The following is a 14,991-nucleotide window of genomic DNA, read 5'->3' on the forward strand; positions in this document are numbered from 1 at the left end:
GCCCTTTTCGCACAGGCACTAAGGAGTTTTGGAAAACTTACTGGGTCTTGGGAAAAGGTACCATGTAAGAGAAAGAGCACCGAGTGGCCTTTCAGTACATCGTCCCCATTTTTGAGAGTCTTGGCACTGATTCAGCATGACAGTTGTTCTTCCAGTTGTTCCAGCACTTGTGCAACAGTTAATCAAATAAACAGAGGCACTCAGTGGGGTCCTGAAAATGAGACCCATGTCCACTGTATTAGCAGGTCTCTTGGAAAACCAGTTTCTGTAAGTGTGGTCACCCAAGGGTGGGACTTCAAAGGGCTTGTAGAGGTCATCTGTGTCATCCAGTGGTTATCAAACGAGTTGGGGTTTTTGTTTGCTTTTGGGTTTTTTTTTTTTAGAAATTTAATGATACAAGGAATTCTATTATAGAAAGGAGATGTTCTGTTAAATAAGTGGTTTTGGATCTAGAGCTTCTCAGCCCCACGACACTCCCCAATCACACCTCATTGCTCACTCCCACCCCTCTCTCCATCCCTTCTCACGCCACCCCACCCTACCCATGCCACCAAAACTTCCTTGGAATCCTAGGTCTCCATGGGACAGTTCAGAAACCATTGATCCTATTTAATGCTTTTACTTGATGAGGAGACTGAGGCACATGGGGGTGAAGGGTTTGCCCAGTGTGTTACACAGCTGGTCAACAACAGAGCCTGGAATAGTAGGAAAAGAGCCCTCTCTCTCTCTCTGTCTCCCTCTCTCTCTCTCTCTCTCTCTCTCTCTCTCTCTCTCTCTCTCTCTCTCTCTCGCTCTCTCACTCTCCCTCCCACCCTCAACTCCTGGTTCTGAGTTTTTCCCCACTCCATCTTGTCTGTAGTTCTATCAATTTACTTTCTTTGTATCTCTCTCATTCTTCACCACTTACTCTGTCATTTCCTGAATTTCAAGAGTTCTTGCTCCCACCTGGACGATTGCAATTCCCTCTCTTCTGGTCCCAGCCTCAGCCTCTCTCCCTTTTCTAATCTCCTCCCCCCACCTTTGAGGGTAGAGCCCACTCTCCTTAATATGACATTCAGAGTTCTCCAGTCTGCCTTTATTATTCCTTCCCATTCTGAGCTCCCCCTCCTCTGGCCAAATCAGATCACTCACTGTTCCCCAAACTCATCATGTACAAGCCACCTCCTTGGCTCACTCGATTCCCTACATGGGAAACATCCCATTTGCCTCAGTTTCCTCATCTGAAATGAAGGCATTAAAACAAGATCAGGTTTCTGAACTGTTCCATGGAGAACTAGGATTCCAAGGAAGTTTTGGTGGAGTGCGTAGGGTGGGCTGGGGAGAGAAGGGATGAGGAAAGGGTAGTTGTGAGCAACGGGGCGTGACTGGGGAGTGTGATAGGGATGAGAAGCCCTGCCTTATCTGCTTCTGACTTCTTCCTGTCATTCAAGGTCTTGATCAGATGCTACCTTCCTCCACAAGCCTTTCTCAGTTTCTCTTTTCTCTCCACGCTAATAACCCTTGTTCACCTATTATTAGCTTTGCACTAAGTAAGTGGCGATCATGCCTTTCCTCCTCTCAATAGATGGTAATTCATTGGCTGGCAGGAACCATTTTGAATCTTCGAATCTTCAGCTTCCAGCATAATGCTGATGCCCCAAATAGATTCTTTACGTTTCCTGTTATTAGAAAAACCAAACTCAGCTCATCTAAGTTCATCCTGTTCCGTTGAGTCATTTGAATACCCAAAGCCTCTGCACCTTTTGGTTTGGAAGAAGTATGAAGTTCAATGCCAAAACAGGTGCCCAACAAAATGAATTCTAAATTCCTTTTCATTTGCATCAGATAATTATCAGTTTCGTCACCTACAAAGCAAGATTGGCAGTGTGTTGTTTTGTTTCTTTTAATGAGGCCCATTAAAATTCCTGCATGTCACGTCCTACACAGAGCCATGCTATTTTCAAGGGCAAGTGTGAATCGCTATTCAGTTCTTTAGAGTTCAAGGTGCTGCTTAATTTGTTCCTAGTAAGATTATCGAGAGATTCTGTCACCTGCAGTCTAATATTTTCACCACTACTTTTCTCATTTCCGCAAAGCCCTACAGTCTTCTTGAGTCAAGATTTTGGGTTTCTTGTAAATATTCATCATTTAGTCCATTAACAGTTTACATTTTTCATACAGAAGTATGCTTTGATATGTCATGAGAATGAAAAAGCTTTGTTTTTGTGTCACAGTTTGAAACAAAGGTGGAAGTGTATAGAAATTTTGAATCTATGGAATCAAAGAAACGTAGGAAATTATTTAGTTCATCCCACTGTTTCTGAGGGAAGTACATTAAAAGCATGGCAGGGAAATAAATAATTGGCATAATTATATAAGATTCAGCAGAAATGAGAGAAGGATGTACATAAAAATGTTCGGTTTTGTAAAAAATATAGGAATACTTGGTTTATCCAGTCTTATTAGAGAATGTAGCATGACAGTTTTACAGCATGCTAAATTTTGTAAACAAACAAAGAAAATAAAAAGCAAAATTTAATAGAAACCCTCTCTTGCCCTTCTTTAAAATAAATATTACAACACATTTGAAACACTTTCCAATTGCTGAGAACTGTCATTATAAATATAGTTTCTTAAATCAGCTGGTGAAACTGGATAAGGCTCCCAATCAAAAGTGGGTGCAATTATTATGTGATGTCCTTGGCCTTCTTATTTATATCTTTTAATCTCTTTTAATTGCTGTTAAATGACCCACCTCTAGTGGTTCCACCCTCTCTTCTGCTGTAGCCAAGGATATCGGCAAACCCCTCTTGTTAGACTTGTGTTCAAAGTGAAGAGCCAAAGAGGAGGACCTGTGAGGGGCCTTCTCTCCTACAAAGTAAGGGTCCTGTGCATTGTGTGACTGTTGGTTTGGGTACCATACGGGCCTTTTTTGCTCCCTTTGGGGTTCAAAGATTGGTTTTCAATGATTGACTTTTCTGGACCTCTTGTCTGGGTAAAGGTGAAATTACTACGTGCTATTTATGGATGAAAAATAAAGAAAGAATGGCAGAGAACGATGTTTTTTGCCTGCACAGAGTACTCTGTGAATAATGCTGCTGAATTGCTTGTGCATTGGTGACTAAACCAAATCCTTATGCAGGTGGTCTTGACTTGCCTTATGTGTCTTCCTGGCCACCTGGCCACGGTCACATTGGCTAGGTATTTGGTGGCTCCACGCCTTTCTTTTCCTCCTTGTTGATGCTATTTGCATTGTTCATTTCTCTTTCCCTCTCCTTACCTTTGACCTATTTCTGTCCTTGAAATGAGCCCTCATTTTATGCTACTTCTCACATCCCTTCCAGTCCCCACCAAATGGCTTTCCAGCTGCAGGTCTAACCTCAGCAAGAGGAATGGGGGATGGAGAGGGGCTCCTCTGCCATCTGGAGGCTAATTTGCTCTTGGTCGTCCTGACTGGACCTGTGAGGATGTGTTTTTTCCATACAAATGCAGCTTCAGTTCTTGGTACGAGCTTCAGACGTATCTGGGGTTTGAAAAGGTGGTTGTTGGCTGGCCTGAGATCTCAGCTGCCATGTAGAATGGTGTTTGAAGTTCCAAAAACTAATTTGCAAATTAAGGTCTTGGAAACAAACTTTTCATAAATGTAGGACTGCCTGGATTCATTTCCCAGCCTAATTGAATTTTTCAAAAGAGCCTTAAAAAAAAATCTATAAACCTCACCCATATCTATGCATTCATTCAACAAATATTTATGGAGGGTTTCCTGCTGGCCTAGGCACTAAAAACATAAAAAAGACAAAACACAGACTCTGGCTTCAAAATTATCTTCCATCTTCCTCCCACCGTTGCTGCTCTCAGACCCCGTACAGCCACCTGATTGGGTTAGCTGCGTCAGTATTTTCCTGCTTTCTTTTTTCCTCTGGTCATCTGAAAAAAAAATACAGGTTTCTTTTAGCTTAAGTTAAAATAACCTTAAGATTAATAAACACAGCTATTTTGTGACTCAGTTTTACACAGACACATGCGTGCACACACGTATTTGAAACAAATATTTCATAAAACAATGCTCCCTCTTGCTATGTACAATGCCCTCTGATATTTTTTAAGTTGTACCGTAGATTTTGTTTCAGCTCTATCCTTAATGTGTACAATGTGATGATTTGATATATATTGTGAAAGGATTCCCACCATCGAGTTAATTAACACATCTATCACTTCCCATACTTACCTTTTTTTTTTTCCTTTCTTTCGGTGAGAACATTTAAGTTCTACTCCCTCAGAATGTTTCAGTTATATAAAGACAGTCTTATCAATTATAGTCACCATGTTATACATTAGATCCTTAGACTTGGTTCATCTGAAAGTTTGTGCCCTTTTACCAGCCTCTTCCTATTTCCCAACTCCTGGCAACCACCATTCTAGTTTAACTTTTTCGTTTTTAATTCCATACAGTGATATCATACAATACTTGTTTTTGTCTTTCTGGCTTTTTTCACTTAGCATAATGTCCTCCAGATTCATCCACAAATGGCAGGATTTCCTTCTTTTTTAAGGCTGAATAATATTTCATCGTGTGTGTGTGTGTGTGTGTGTGTGTGTGTGTGTGTGTGTGTGCATTATCTTTATCCTTTCATTCGTTGATGGACACTTAGGTTGATTCCATGTCTTGGCTATTGTGAATAAGGCTGTAATGAACATGGGAGTGCAGATATCTCTTTGAGATAATGATTTAGTTTCCTGCTCTTTGACATTTTCTGTACTTTTCTATTTCATTAAAAATGGTGGTCATAACCTACTAAATGGATTTCAGGAACTGCACACCGAAGTGTGAAAAACCACTGAAGATATTACACAATCTTGGTACCTGGCTCCTGCCTTTAGAGCAGCTTAGGAAGCTCTGTGAGCTGGCGACCACACTGGCTGCCTGCTGCAGGGGTCAGCCTGGAGGTGAAAGAAAGGAGTTTTGGGTGGGAATCAGAGGGTCTGGATTCTGGTCCAGCTCCTTTAATAGCACTGTGATCTCCAAGAAGCCATTTCCTCTTGCTGCAATACAACCATGCAGTGGAGAGGCCCGTTCTGCTCAGTGTAAGTTGGAGGGTGGCAAGGCCAGCCATTAAAATGCCACGCATTCAAGTAACTGGGGAAATATTAAATACAAGATAAATGCAAGCCATTGTTCAATGACCGTATTTTTCCCAATTAAAATTTAATATCAGAGGAACAACTTGGAGAGACCGTTTGTTTTTTAGAGAGTTGGGAAAAGATCATTGCATGGGCTATACAATTATGCAACTTCACAAATGAAAATCTCCCCGTGGCGTTTGTTTGTGATGTCGTAACTAGGTTTGTATTTAAGAAGCTCAGCCAGGTCATCCTCGCTCGTCCTCTGCCCTTAAATACTTTTTCTGGTTATAAAATCAAGGAAGCAACTAGGTGGTCGATGGGTTTTTAACTCGTGAGCCAATTTGGGAAGGAGTATGCTTTGCCTGATAGTATCTGCTCTAGCCCGTTGGATGAATAAACACTGACTTCCACTGTTTTTAAGACCACTTTTATTAAAAACAACTGACATTAAACAAAAGTAACCAGTACAGGAGATGTTTTTATTAAGAGGGGTTTAAAATAATAAACTTCTAGAGAAAGGAGGGGACTTTTCTCATTGATCTTCACTTTTTTCTTTATAATTTCAGTCATAGTCTCAACTCGCAAAGACATTGATTAGAATGTTTTGTTCAAGTCCTGCTCTTCCTAGCTAGGTCCCGGTATTTTAGCCTGGTATTTTCTATGCTGCTGAATTCCTACTCACAGCCTAACCCACACATCTGTCTCTCAGAGGCTCACTCTGTCTGCTACATTAGCTCTCGGTGTCTTTTCTTTCCCTTTCCATGACTGCTTTCGGATCCTTCCAAGGAATGCCTACGCTCGTCTTTTCTAGGACTCAATTCTCCAAATCACTCTAACCTTTCCTTTTTGTATGTAACAGAGGTACTATAAAATAATAATATAATAAAATAAGGACTATATTCACCCCAAAGAGGAGGAAATAAATTTGCTACTTTTGTCTTTTAAAGAGTAATAACACTCTTTACACAGATCAAATATACCCCACCAGTGGCCACAGCTCATAACTACTTTGCGTGGTTTCCAGAGAGAAAGACATAAAATGCACAAACCTTAAGCAATTTTTAAAATCTAGCTTTAATGTGATTTCACGACTTTGGCAGCTTTGGGGTAGATCATGTCCACTGCTACTGAATAAATTGTTATGATTTATTTCATTGAAAAAGATCATGTTCACACAACTTTTTAATGAGTAAGCGAGACGTCAGGGGCGTAGGTACACTGAGCCATTGGAGCAAAAGGGATGTTCTAAAAAGGAACTTACTGCTCACCTGTGCCATGTACAGGTAGCCTTTCTGGAATGAGCAGCACTGCTGGTAGGGAAAGGGTCTCAACTCTCTTTCCGTCGGCCAGACCCACCTTCATAGTCCTACGTGGGCACATTCTTGACAGATGAGAAACGACCGCCAGATATCCTGACTCCCACATCTGTGTTTAGACCTCACTCATTACTAGGTGTGTGACTTGAGCAGGTCATCTAATTTCACTGTGCCTAAGTTTCTTCATCTGTGTAAAAGAAGTGCTCAAAAGGATGTTGGGGAGATGGTGATTAACGATGATAATTACTGGCATGAACTGGGTGGCTAGGGGATGAATCTGAGGTAGCTTCCGGGTAATCACAAAAGCATGAAATGTGAAGAGTGGTTTATTAATTTCCTAGGGCAGCCAAAACAAAGGACCACAAACTGCGTGGCTTAAAACAACAGAAACCTATAGTCTTCACAGCTCTAGATGCTAGAAGTCTGATGTCAGGGTGTCGGCAGGGCCATGCCCCCTCTGAGTCCTGCAAGGGGAGCGTCCATCCTTGCCTCTTCTAAATCCTGGGAGCCCCCGATGTCCCCTGGTTTGTGGCAGCATAGCTCCGATGCTTCCATCACTTCACGGGACATTCTCCCTGCTTCTCCTCACATCGTCTTCCCTCTGTGTGTGTCTGTCTGTGTATCCAAATTTCCCCTTTTTATAAGGACTTCCGTCATATTGGATTAGGCCTCACTGTGGTGACCTCATCTTCACTGATTACATTTGTAAATACCGTATTTCCAAATAAGGTTACATCCTGAGGTTCTGGAGGTGAGGATTTCAACATATTTTTGGAGAAGACACAATTCAAGCCGTAGTTTGAGCAGACAGACTTCCTAGAATCAAATGCAACAAACCTGGCCCTTACCTCTACATTTTAAAGTTGGCTGAGGTCTCCACAAGTTGGGCAAATCTTATACGTCCTACAGAGGCTTAATGTGAAAATGGTATTCTGGAATCTGTTCGGTGAATAGCGAGCACATCTTGGTCACAACAGGGCAAAACCTCCGCAGATTTAAGCACAGGCAGGGCCTTTCCTTTCAACCTCACTGAGTAAAGGAGATCCAGGAAGGACGTACAGTCTGCTCACCCCAAGGGAAACAGCCTGGAAGTCATAGGTTGAACCATCCCAGATCCATAAGGAGTTACTACCATGAGAAAGATTTATTTTCCACTTACTCTCCCTCCCCTGCATGCATTTAAAAATTTCTGACCTTACTTAAACATTAAATTTGACCCAGAGAAGTAGTATGAGTCTGTCTCACCTGGAGCTGAAGATTTATGGGCGGGGAGGGAGATCCTGTAAAACATCTCTTCCACCCAGGGAATGGAGACATTATCACCCGGTTGCCCCTGGGAGCCTAAAAAGGCTGGAGTTTTATGAGCTCACCTCAGAGCTACAGGTAAATCTCCAACCAAGGCCCCTGGATACCAGCAGACAAAAGGCATACAGCAAAGGTGAAAACTGAGCATAAGAGAGGATAGACACACAAGTGACAACAGAAGGCATCTTCATAAATCACATGGGCTGCTGTAATGAACCCATCACCTAAATAAGCAGTAGAAGGTGCTAGGCATTGTTTGGGGAAAATGTATTAACAAAGCAGAACCTTCGGTCCTCAACCTGAGTACTGTACTAGTTTTCTAGGGCTGCCGTAACAAGGTACTCCGTATTGGGTATTTTAGGTTAACAGGCAGGGCTGTTTCTTTCTGAGACGTGAGGAGGGTCTGTTCCAATCCTCTCTCCTAGTTTCTGATGGTTCGCTGGCTGTCGTAGGTGGTTTTATTTGTATATTGTGTATCAATCCTCTGCCTTATGACATTTTCGTTGCGTTTTGTCACATAGCCTACCCTCCATGTATGTCTGTTTCTGTGTCCTGGTTTTTCCCCTTTCTATAAGGACACCAGTCATATTGGAAGAGGGTCTACCTAATGACCGCATTATAACTCTGTGAAGGCTTTATTTTCAAATAAGACCACGTTCTGAGGTACTGGAGGTTAAGTGGTCAACATATCATTTTTAGAGGACACATTTCAACCCATAACAAGTACTGAAATATTTAAAATACTTTAACATAAAATTTCATAGTTTACTTCATAAGCAAATAAGTGGAATAATTTTTTAGTACAATTAGAATGCCAGCTGGCTGAAAGATATTGGGACAGTGGGGACATCTGGGTCCTCTGCCGACAGGCAGTCTGTCTAAAGCCATTCCACTGAGAGTCAGAACCAACCTCCCTACATAGAGCTCTGATTCTCCACCAAGTTTGGCTGTTACGCCAGCGCCCCCCCCCCCAAAAAAAAAACATAGAAAAGGGGATTATCCTCTTATACTAAAACACGTGCTTTTCTGGCATGGGAAGATAAAGCTATCTGATGATAAATTTCCATCTACATTTTAGTGAGAGGTGAGAGATTAGGAGAGAGACCGAAAAAATGAGAGCTGAAAAGGCATTACAATTTCTGGACATTTTTAGCCACAACTCTTCTCCCACCACTGACTACTCCTCAAAAAAGAAAATCAGAGAAAATGTAGTCAACAGAATAAGGGTCTACCAACAAAAGATAAGAATTTCCCCTACATTTACCCTGCATCTCTCAGTCTCCCCTGGTGTTAATAATATTTTCAATGAAAAGGAGTTTAAGATCCTTGAGTGAGAAAAATCTTTCTGGCCTGTTCTCCCAGTCATGCCTGGAAAAAGCAGCATATTTTGGAAGATGTAGAAGCACAAAACCTATTTTCCATGTCATGAGAAGGATAACTATAACGATAAAATAATAAAAATGGTTAATACTCAGGTAGCACTTACTGCTACTATGTGCCAAGCACTCTTCTGAGTACTTTACAAGTTTTAGTTCATCTAACCCTTCAACAACATTGTGAGTTAAGTACCATTACCTCCGTTTTACAGATGAGGAAAATGAGGCCACTTCTTCCCTGCCTGTGTGTGTGTGATGACTGGCTCCTGCCTCCAGGCCTGCTCTAGGCTGGCTCCTGGTAGCTCCCTCGCTTTCTCCAGCGTAACACTTACCGGATGTTATTCCCTGGCTGTGCTTTCACAGCTCTAACCTCTGGTGTTTGAGTGGGAGAATCTGGCAGCAATTCTAATATGACATCAGATCCTGCTTGATGAGCAAGCTTCCCTTCCTGGCGGAACAGGGCTAGAGAAGGTGAGAGGAGTGGTCTGGGGAGGGTCTTTGAACTTCCATGACTCGTTAACTAACCAGCCAGGGGGACGAAATACTGCTTTAAGGGCCCTGCAAAGAGTCAGTGAGTGCATGTCTTCCCCCAACGGGAGACCTGGACTTTCATAAAACCAGCAACTCCTCTCATCTCATTGTTAATTATACCACATGACTTTCTTATGCCAATTAAAAGAAAATAAACTCTTCGAATAATTTTGAGCTTCTCCATGTCTTAACTTCTAAATCCTGTCCTGCAAAGTCAAAGCAATAAGACCTGGGAAGAAATGGATGTGCTATGTGGTAGTCGTGCAGAGAGAATATGGTGTCTGCTGGATGGTGGCTAATCCTGGGCGAGTGATTTGACTTCTCCGTGCTGAGTTTCCTCATCTAGACTGTAAGCTGGGAGAACTCGTGTTTATTCAATGCTATTGTGAGGGTTAGATGAGAGGCATCCTGTCCCTTACCTGGCATCTAAGAAGTACTGTACAAATGGAAGTATTACCATTAAAATAAGCTTCCTCCTATTAAACGGTTTGCCTGCTTCACTCATTCAAAGCCAAGGATGGCTGATTTAATACATGCCTCTCTTTCTTTTTTTAAATCACCAGTATTACTATTTATTTTTAATAGACAATGGCTTTTGTGTTTGAATTTGTTGCTTTCGCAATATTGCCTCCAACCTTAACAAGGAGTCAGATTTAACTGAGTTAGTGGTCAGCAGTAAATAACCCAACCCCAGGCCTCCTACGATATCCCAGGGGCCCCAACATCCTTCATTTAGAGAACCTGAGGACTTCAGTTCTCTCCAGGAGCTTCAGAGCTCTTTGAGCAGAACCACCATATTATGACACCCTTGAGAAGGAAGAGAGCCCTAAATTACAGTGATGTCCGCAATCTGAATGCAAACCACCCAGCTCCACTGAGCCTGTGTCCTCGACTGTGAAGCAGGAATGATGACAGTGTCTGTCTCACTGGGATTCTGACAATCAGCTTAGAGCATGTCCCTGATGGAAGTGTTTTGTAAATTCTAGAAAGTTAGAATTATAATCTGTTATTGCTTGGATGGATGTGAGTTCATGAGTTGGCTCTGAAAACAGCTTATCCACTAAACAGGATGGGATTAATACGACAGCCCTGCTGACACAGATCATAACAGGGAGACGTCTCATTTTGATTTGGAAGCTACTCCAAATCATAGAAAAACAGCCTGGTGTGAATGGTGGTCCATTGGGAGAAAAGGGAGAAGTTGGTAAGCTAAAAGTAGGGTCAGAGCATGGAGGGGGGACCCCTATAGACAGATGAGAAGCAGAAAGATGGAAGGGGGATAGGGCTTTTACTTTGTTCCAGGTTGAAAAAAAAGCAAATAACACCTCTAAGTTCAGGCGTGTGCTCTGCAAATGGGATGGACCACCCAAGCCCAGCCTTTCTTAGAGACCAGGTGCTCACTGACTATATATATAGGTATGTATGTATATATGCAACTCCTCGGAAGCATTCAACTTAAAATTTCCTTGACTGAATTTCTAAGTCAAAAATACCCTTCAAAAATATGCGTTTAAAAAAAAAAATTAGGACTTTTTTTGTGTGTGTGGGGGGTGGCCTTTAAAAAAAATTTTTTTTTTTTTAATTCAAAACCATCATTGTGGCCTACCAAGATGTATGCTCCTCCATACAAAGAGGATTTAATTTTTCCAGTCTCCTCTCTCGGTGGCTGTTGCCCTCTTCTCGTTTTTGATGAGCTGCACATGTTGTAAAAGCCACTTCTGGACCTCAGACACTGAGCAGTCTCTCTTGCTACTGCCAGTGTCCTAATAAGGGAATGAATGAGCTCCTATGAGTGAGGTAAGAGGAGTCAGGCGGTGGATGATATTTTTGCTGATTGAGGAGGATAAGGTGTGGTTTGGCAGGTACCTCGTTGGTTTGGCTGGCTTCTGACCTTATTTTTTTCCTCTTTTTACAGTTCAAATTCCATGAAACAGACTCTAAGAATTGCTTTTTCACGGATCCTTAGCTGAGCTTTGAGAATAGCATATCCTCCTGACACAAATCATCCACGATGGGGATAGGAATTGGGGTTTATAGGGTATTTTCATCATAAAAGGAGGCTGAGGTCATAGGTTAAATCCCAGGCCAACAGGCTGCCACCAGCCAGTGAAGGTGGTGTCGGACTTGGTCAAATTTGGTCATGGAGAGAGCAAGGGGTACACCACACTGTGTATTTAACCAATGTTTCATAAGTTTAAAAATTGTATCTGCATACAGTGTTCAGTCACAGTACTTTCTGCTCATAAATATGGATATACCTCAATTTAGAAAAAAATAGAAGAAGCAAAAAGAGCCTGGCATTTGGGATCACAAGTATGAGTGGCTTTATCTGTTTCCACTCTGATCCCTAAATACTCGAGCATGGCTCCTCTCTACTTTCTGAATGACTCTATACTGTCTCTGGCCCGGAGTGTTCCTAAGTCACTCATGATTCAGTGTTTCTCAAACTCGTTGCAGACTGGAATCACTTGGGAAGCTTTAATGCCTGGATCACACCCCCAGCGGGTCTGATTTAATTGGTCTGGGGCACAGACTTTGCAGAGGGATTTTTAAAAGCTCCCCAGGGTGATTCAATGTGCAGCCAAGGTTGAGAACTGCTGCTCTAAATGCATTCCCTATTGTGTCATCCAGCTCCCAGATGGCAGGGCCAGGCTCTGTTTCTTTCTGACATTTTGAAACCTTTAAAGAACATACACTATATATATATAACGAGTTAAACAGGTTTCTCCTCAGGTTGGTAGGCTCAATTCAGTTGTTTTAAACCTAACAGTAGAGAATTGTGCTTTCAACCAAAATCAACTTCTAGACACATGGGAATTGTTTAAACTTTATTTCCCGTACATGTTAGGAGTGAAATTCTCAGCCAAGTAATCAAAAACAGTGTATCCATTTCAAAGTCATAAATAATGAAAAGATATAGCTAATGTTTTTCTCTGTGTTCATGCAAGTTATTTGTCCCTTGATATTTAATGTAGTTAATAAATGGCTTTTTTATTTGGCTTTTCTTTTAATAGTAAGCCAACTTCACATCCTGAAATTGTGAAATTGCCACCTGTAGCAAGGATAGGATGCTATGACTGAGGAATTTAAAAAAAACAAAAAAAATTTTTTTAAACCATCCACCTTCTAAAATAAGAGGACTTAAAAATGCAGTGCTAGCATGCGGAGAAGTTTTGAATTTTGGAAGAGTCGTGGACTAATTAGATGTCCAAATAACTCATTATTCTTAACTTCCTCACTGGAAATTTCATTACCAAGGAAGAAAAGTCATTTAGCAATTCAGAAGAGCAGCCTGAGTTAGAGATATCAATTAGGAAATCATCACCTTAAAATTAACTAACAAGTTACAAGCATAGGTGGGATTCCCCAGGGTGAGTATGTTGAGTAAGAAAAGAGTAGAGCTGAGGAAGAAACCCAATAGAAGACATAAGGGAAACTACAAAGTAAACGGTAGGCGGAGAATTTCAAAAGGAAGGTATGGTCTACAATGTCAAAGCCATCTGTGAGGGCAAATGACATGATTGGCTACTTCATTCCAAAGCATAACTCTAGAGAGCAAAAGTCCATAATACAGTGTCATTTTGGCGTTATGGCTACTAGTGTTCTGAGACTTTTCATAAGCAAATTGAACTGGTTTTTTTTGATCATTTGGGCAAGTGGTTAAGATATCTGGGGATAAAATAAAATCACTTCCCTGGCCCCATGTCGATACATCCCTAAGTGTATTTAGCTACAAAGAAAATTAGCTGCAAAGAAATTAAATGAATTTGTAAACCTAACTCTGAAACAAAATGTAAAAATGACAAGATAGCCTGTGAGACAGTGGAATTAGCTGCTTTTGGCTCTCTTACTGATTAATCCAGTGTATTACAGAATCACTTTTGACTAGAGCACGTGAAAATATTTCTAAAGGACTGGCTGAGGAAACCTGCTTAGTTTCCCTCCCTACCTTTTACCTACTTAGTTTACCTACTGAATTATTTTTGCTTTCCAGACATTGCAAATGGCCAAAACCAACACTAAACTTAGAGGAGAGAGAATATAGAGGGATATAAGAAATTTACATGGGAAGGTGATGCAGGAGAAGTTATGGAGAAAAAAAGGCATGCACCAGAGTAACAAGAAAATATTGAACTTCTGCTCTGTTCAGGAGCCAAGCCAAGGTCAATCATGTGACAATAACAGAGACAGGGGGACGACAGGTATAGGTACACACAAACACTCACATACAAGCTCTTAAAGCAGATGAGAGTCCACAGTCAGACTGGAAAACACCCGTTGACTTAGTTTGACTTTTACCCCTGTGTACAGACTAGTTTCAAAAGTCAAATACCTTTCCTGTCCATAACTATGTGGTTCTTCTTAATAAGGAAAACATACATTTTCCAGGTCTGAACTCGAGAGGACTTTCTGTATGCCATCTACAGGGAAAGTAGCATAAGGATGAGAAACAAATTTAACAATAAATGCATTAAAACTTTTGCATTTTGTACCAATGAGCAAAATTCTCCAGGTACCTACTCAGGTAGACACTGGCAAGAAGGCTATGTACAACTAGTGGTTGATTCCAACTTCTGGCGGGAAGGAATTGGGAGAAGTGTGAAGTGTTGGATTTCCTCCTCCTATATTTTTGGCTAACACTCTTCTGTCTGCAAGCACAGCCTTGAAGCTGCCACCGTCACTCCTAGGCTGGTTTAATATGGCTCTGTTCCATCACTTCACAGTATGGATATTTAAACCAGAAAGATCATTCCTTCCCTTGGTGAACGATCAAGGCTTCAGCTTCTGAAACTTATGATCAGAGAGCAAGCCCCATGGCCCATATAACATGGCCATGGGCAGAGCCAGGTTTTCCTGGTTCATATTCACAAGCCAATACGCAGTGACTGCCTTCTTAGCAACCCCAAAACTTCAGAATGAGTGTGTGTGTGTCTCCACACACGTACCTTTGGGACATGCTTTGGAGGTGGCCTTCTCCCGCTGATAAAGCTCTAATAACTTCAAACATCTTTTGTTTTTCCCCAGTCAATACTCATGAGTCCAGTATGGAATTGTTGGCCTTTCCGTATTCGTGAAACTGAGTCACATTTCATCGATCTGTCCTTTGGGGAATCATTGTTGTCCTGTATTTGACAGTAAAATTTTAAGTGGCTTCGTGTTGGTCTGTTTGTCTTTTCCATGTCTTATTCAGATAAATCCACATGAACTTAGGCTGTGTACCTCATATTCAGGGAACTGAATTAGCCCTCATCGTTGTTCATTAGTCTTCATAATTTTTAATTAGCCTTCATAATGCCATTTCTCAGTGTGTTGTGCCATACACCTTTCTTGAATTCAATCACTAAAAATACATATTAAAT

General features: G+C 41.4%; 1 protein-coding gene across 13 annotated transcripts in view; it reads left to right on the forward strand.

The window, feature by feature from the left end:
* CALD1 (caldesmon 1) overlaps positions 1-14,991 on the forward strand; it is a 197,924-nt gene that overhangs the window by 133,016 nt on the left and 49,917 nt on the right. The window lies entirely within an intron of this gene.

The sequence above is a fragment of the Rhinolophus hipposideros genome (assembly GCF_964194185.1).
Source record: "Rhinolophus hipposideros genome assembly, chromosome: 25".
NCBI classification, from domain to species: Eukaryota; Metazoa; Chordata; class Mammalia; order Chiroptera; family Rhinolophidae; genus Rhinolophus; species Rhinolophus hipposideros.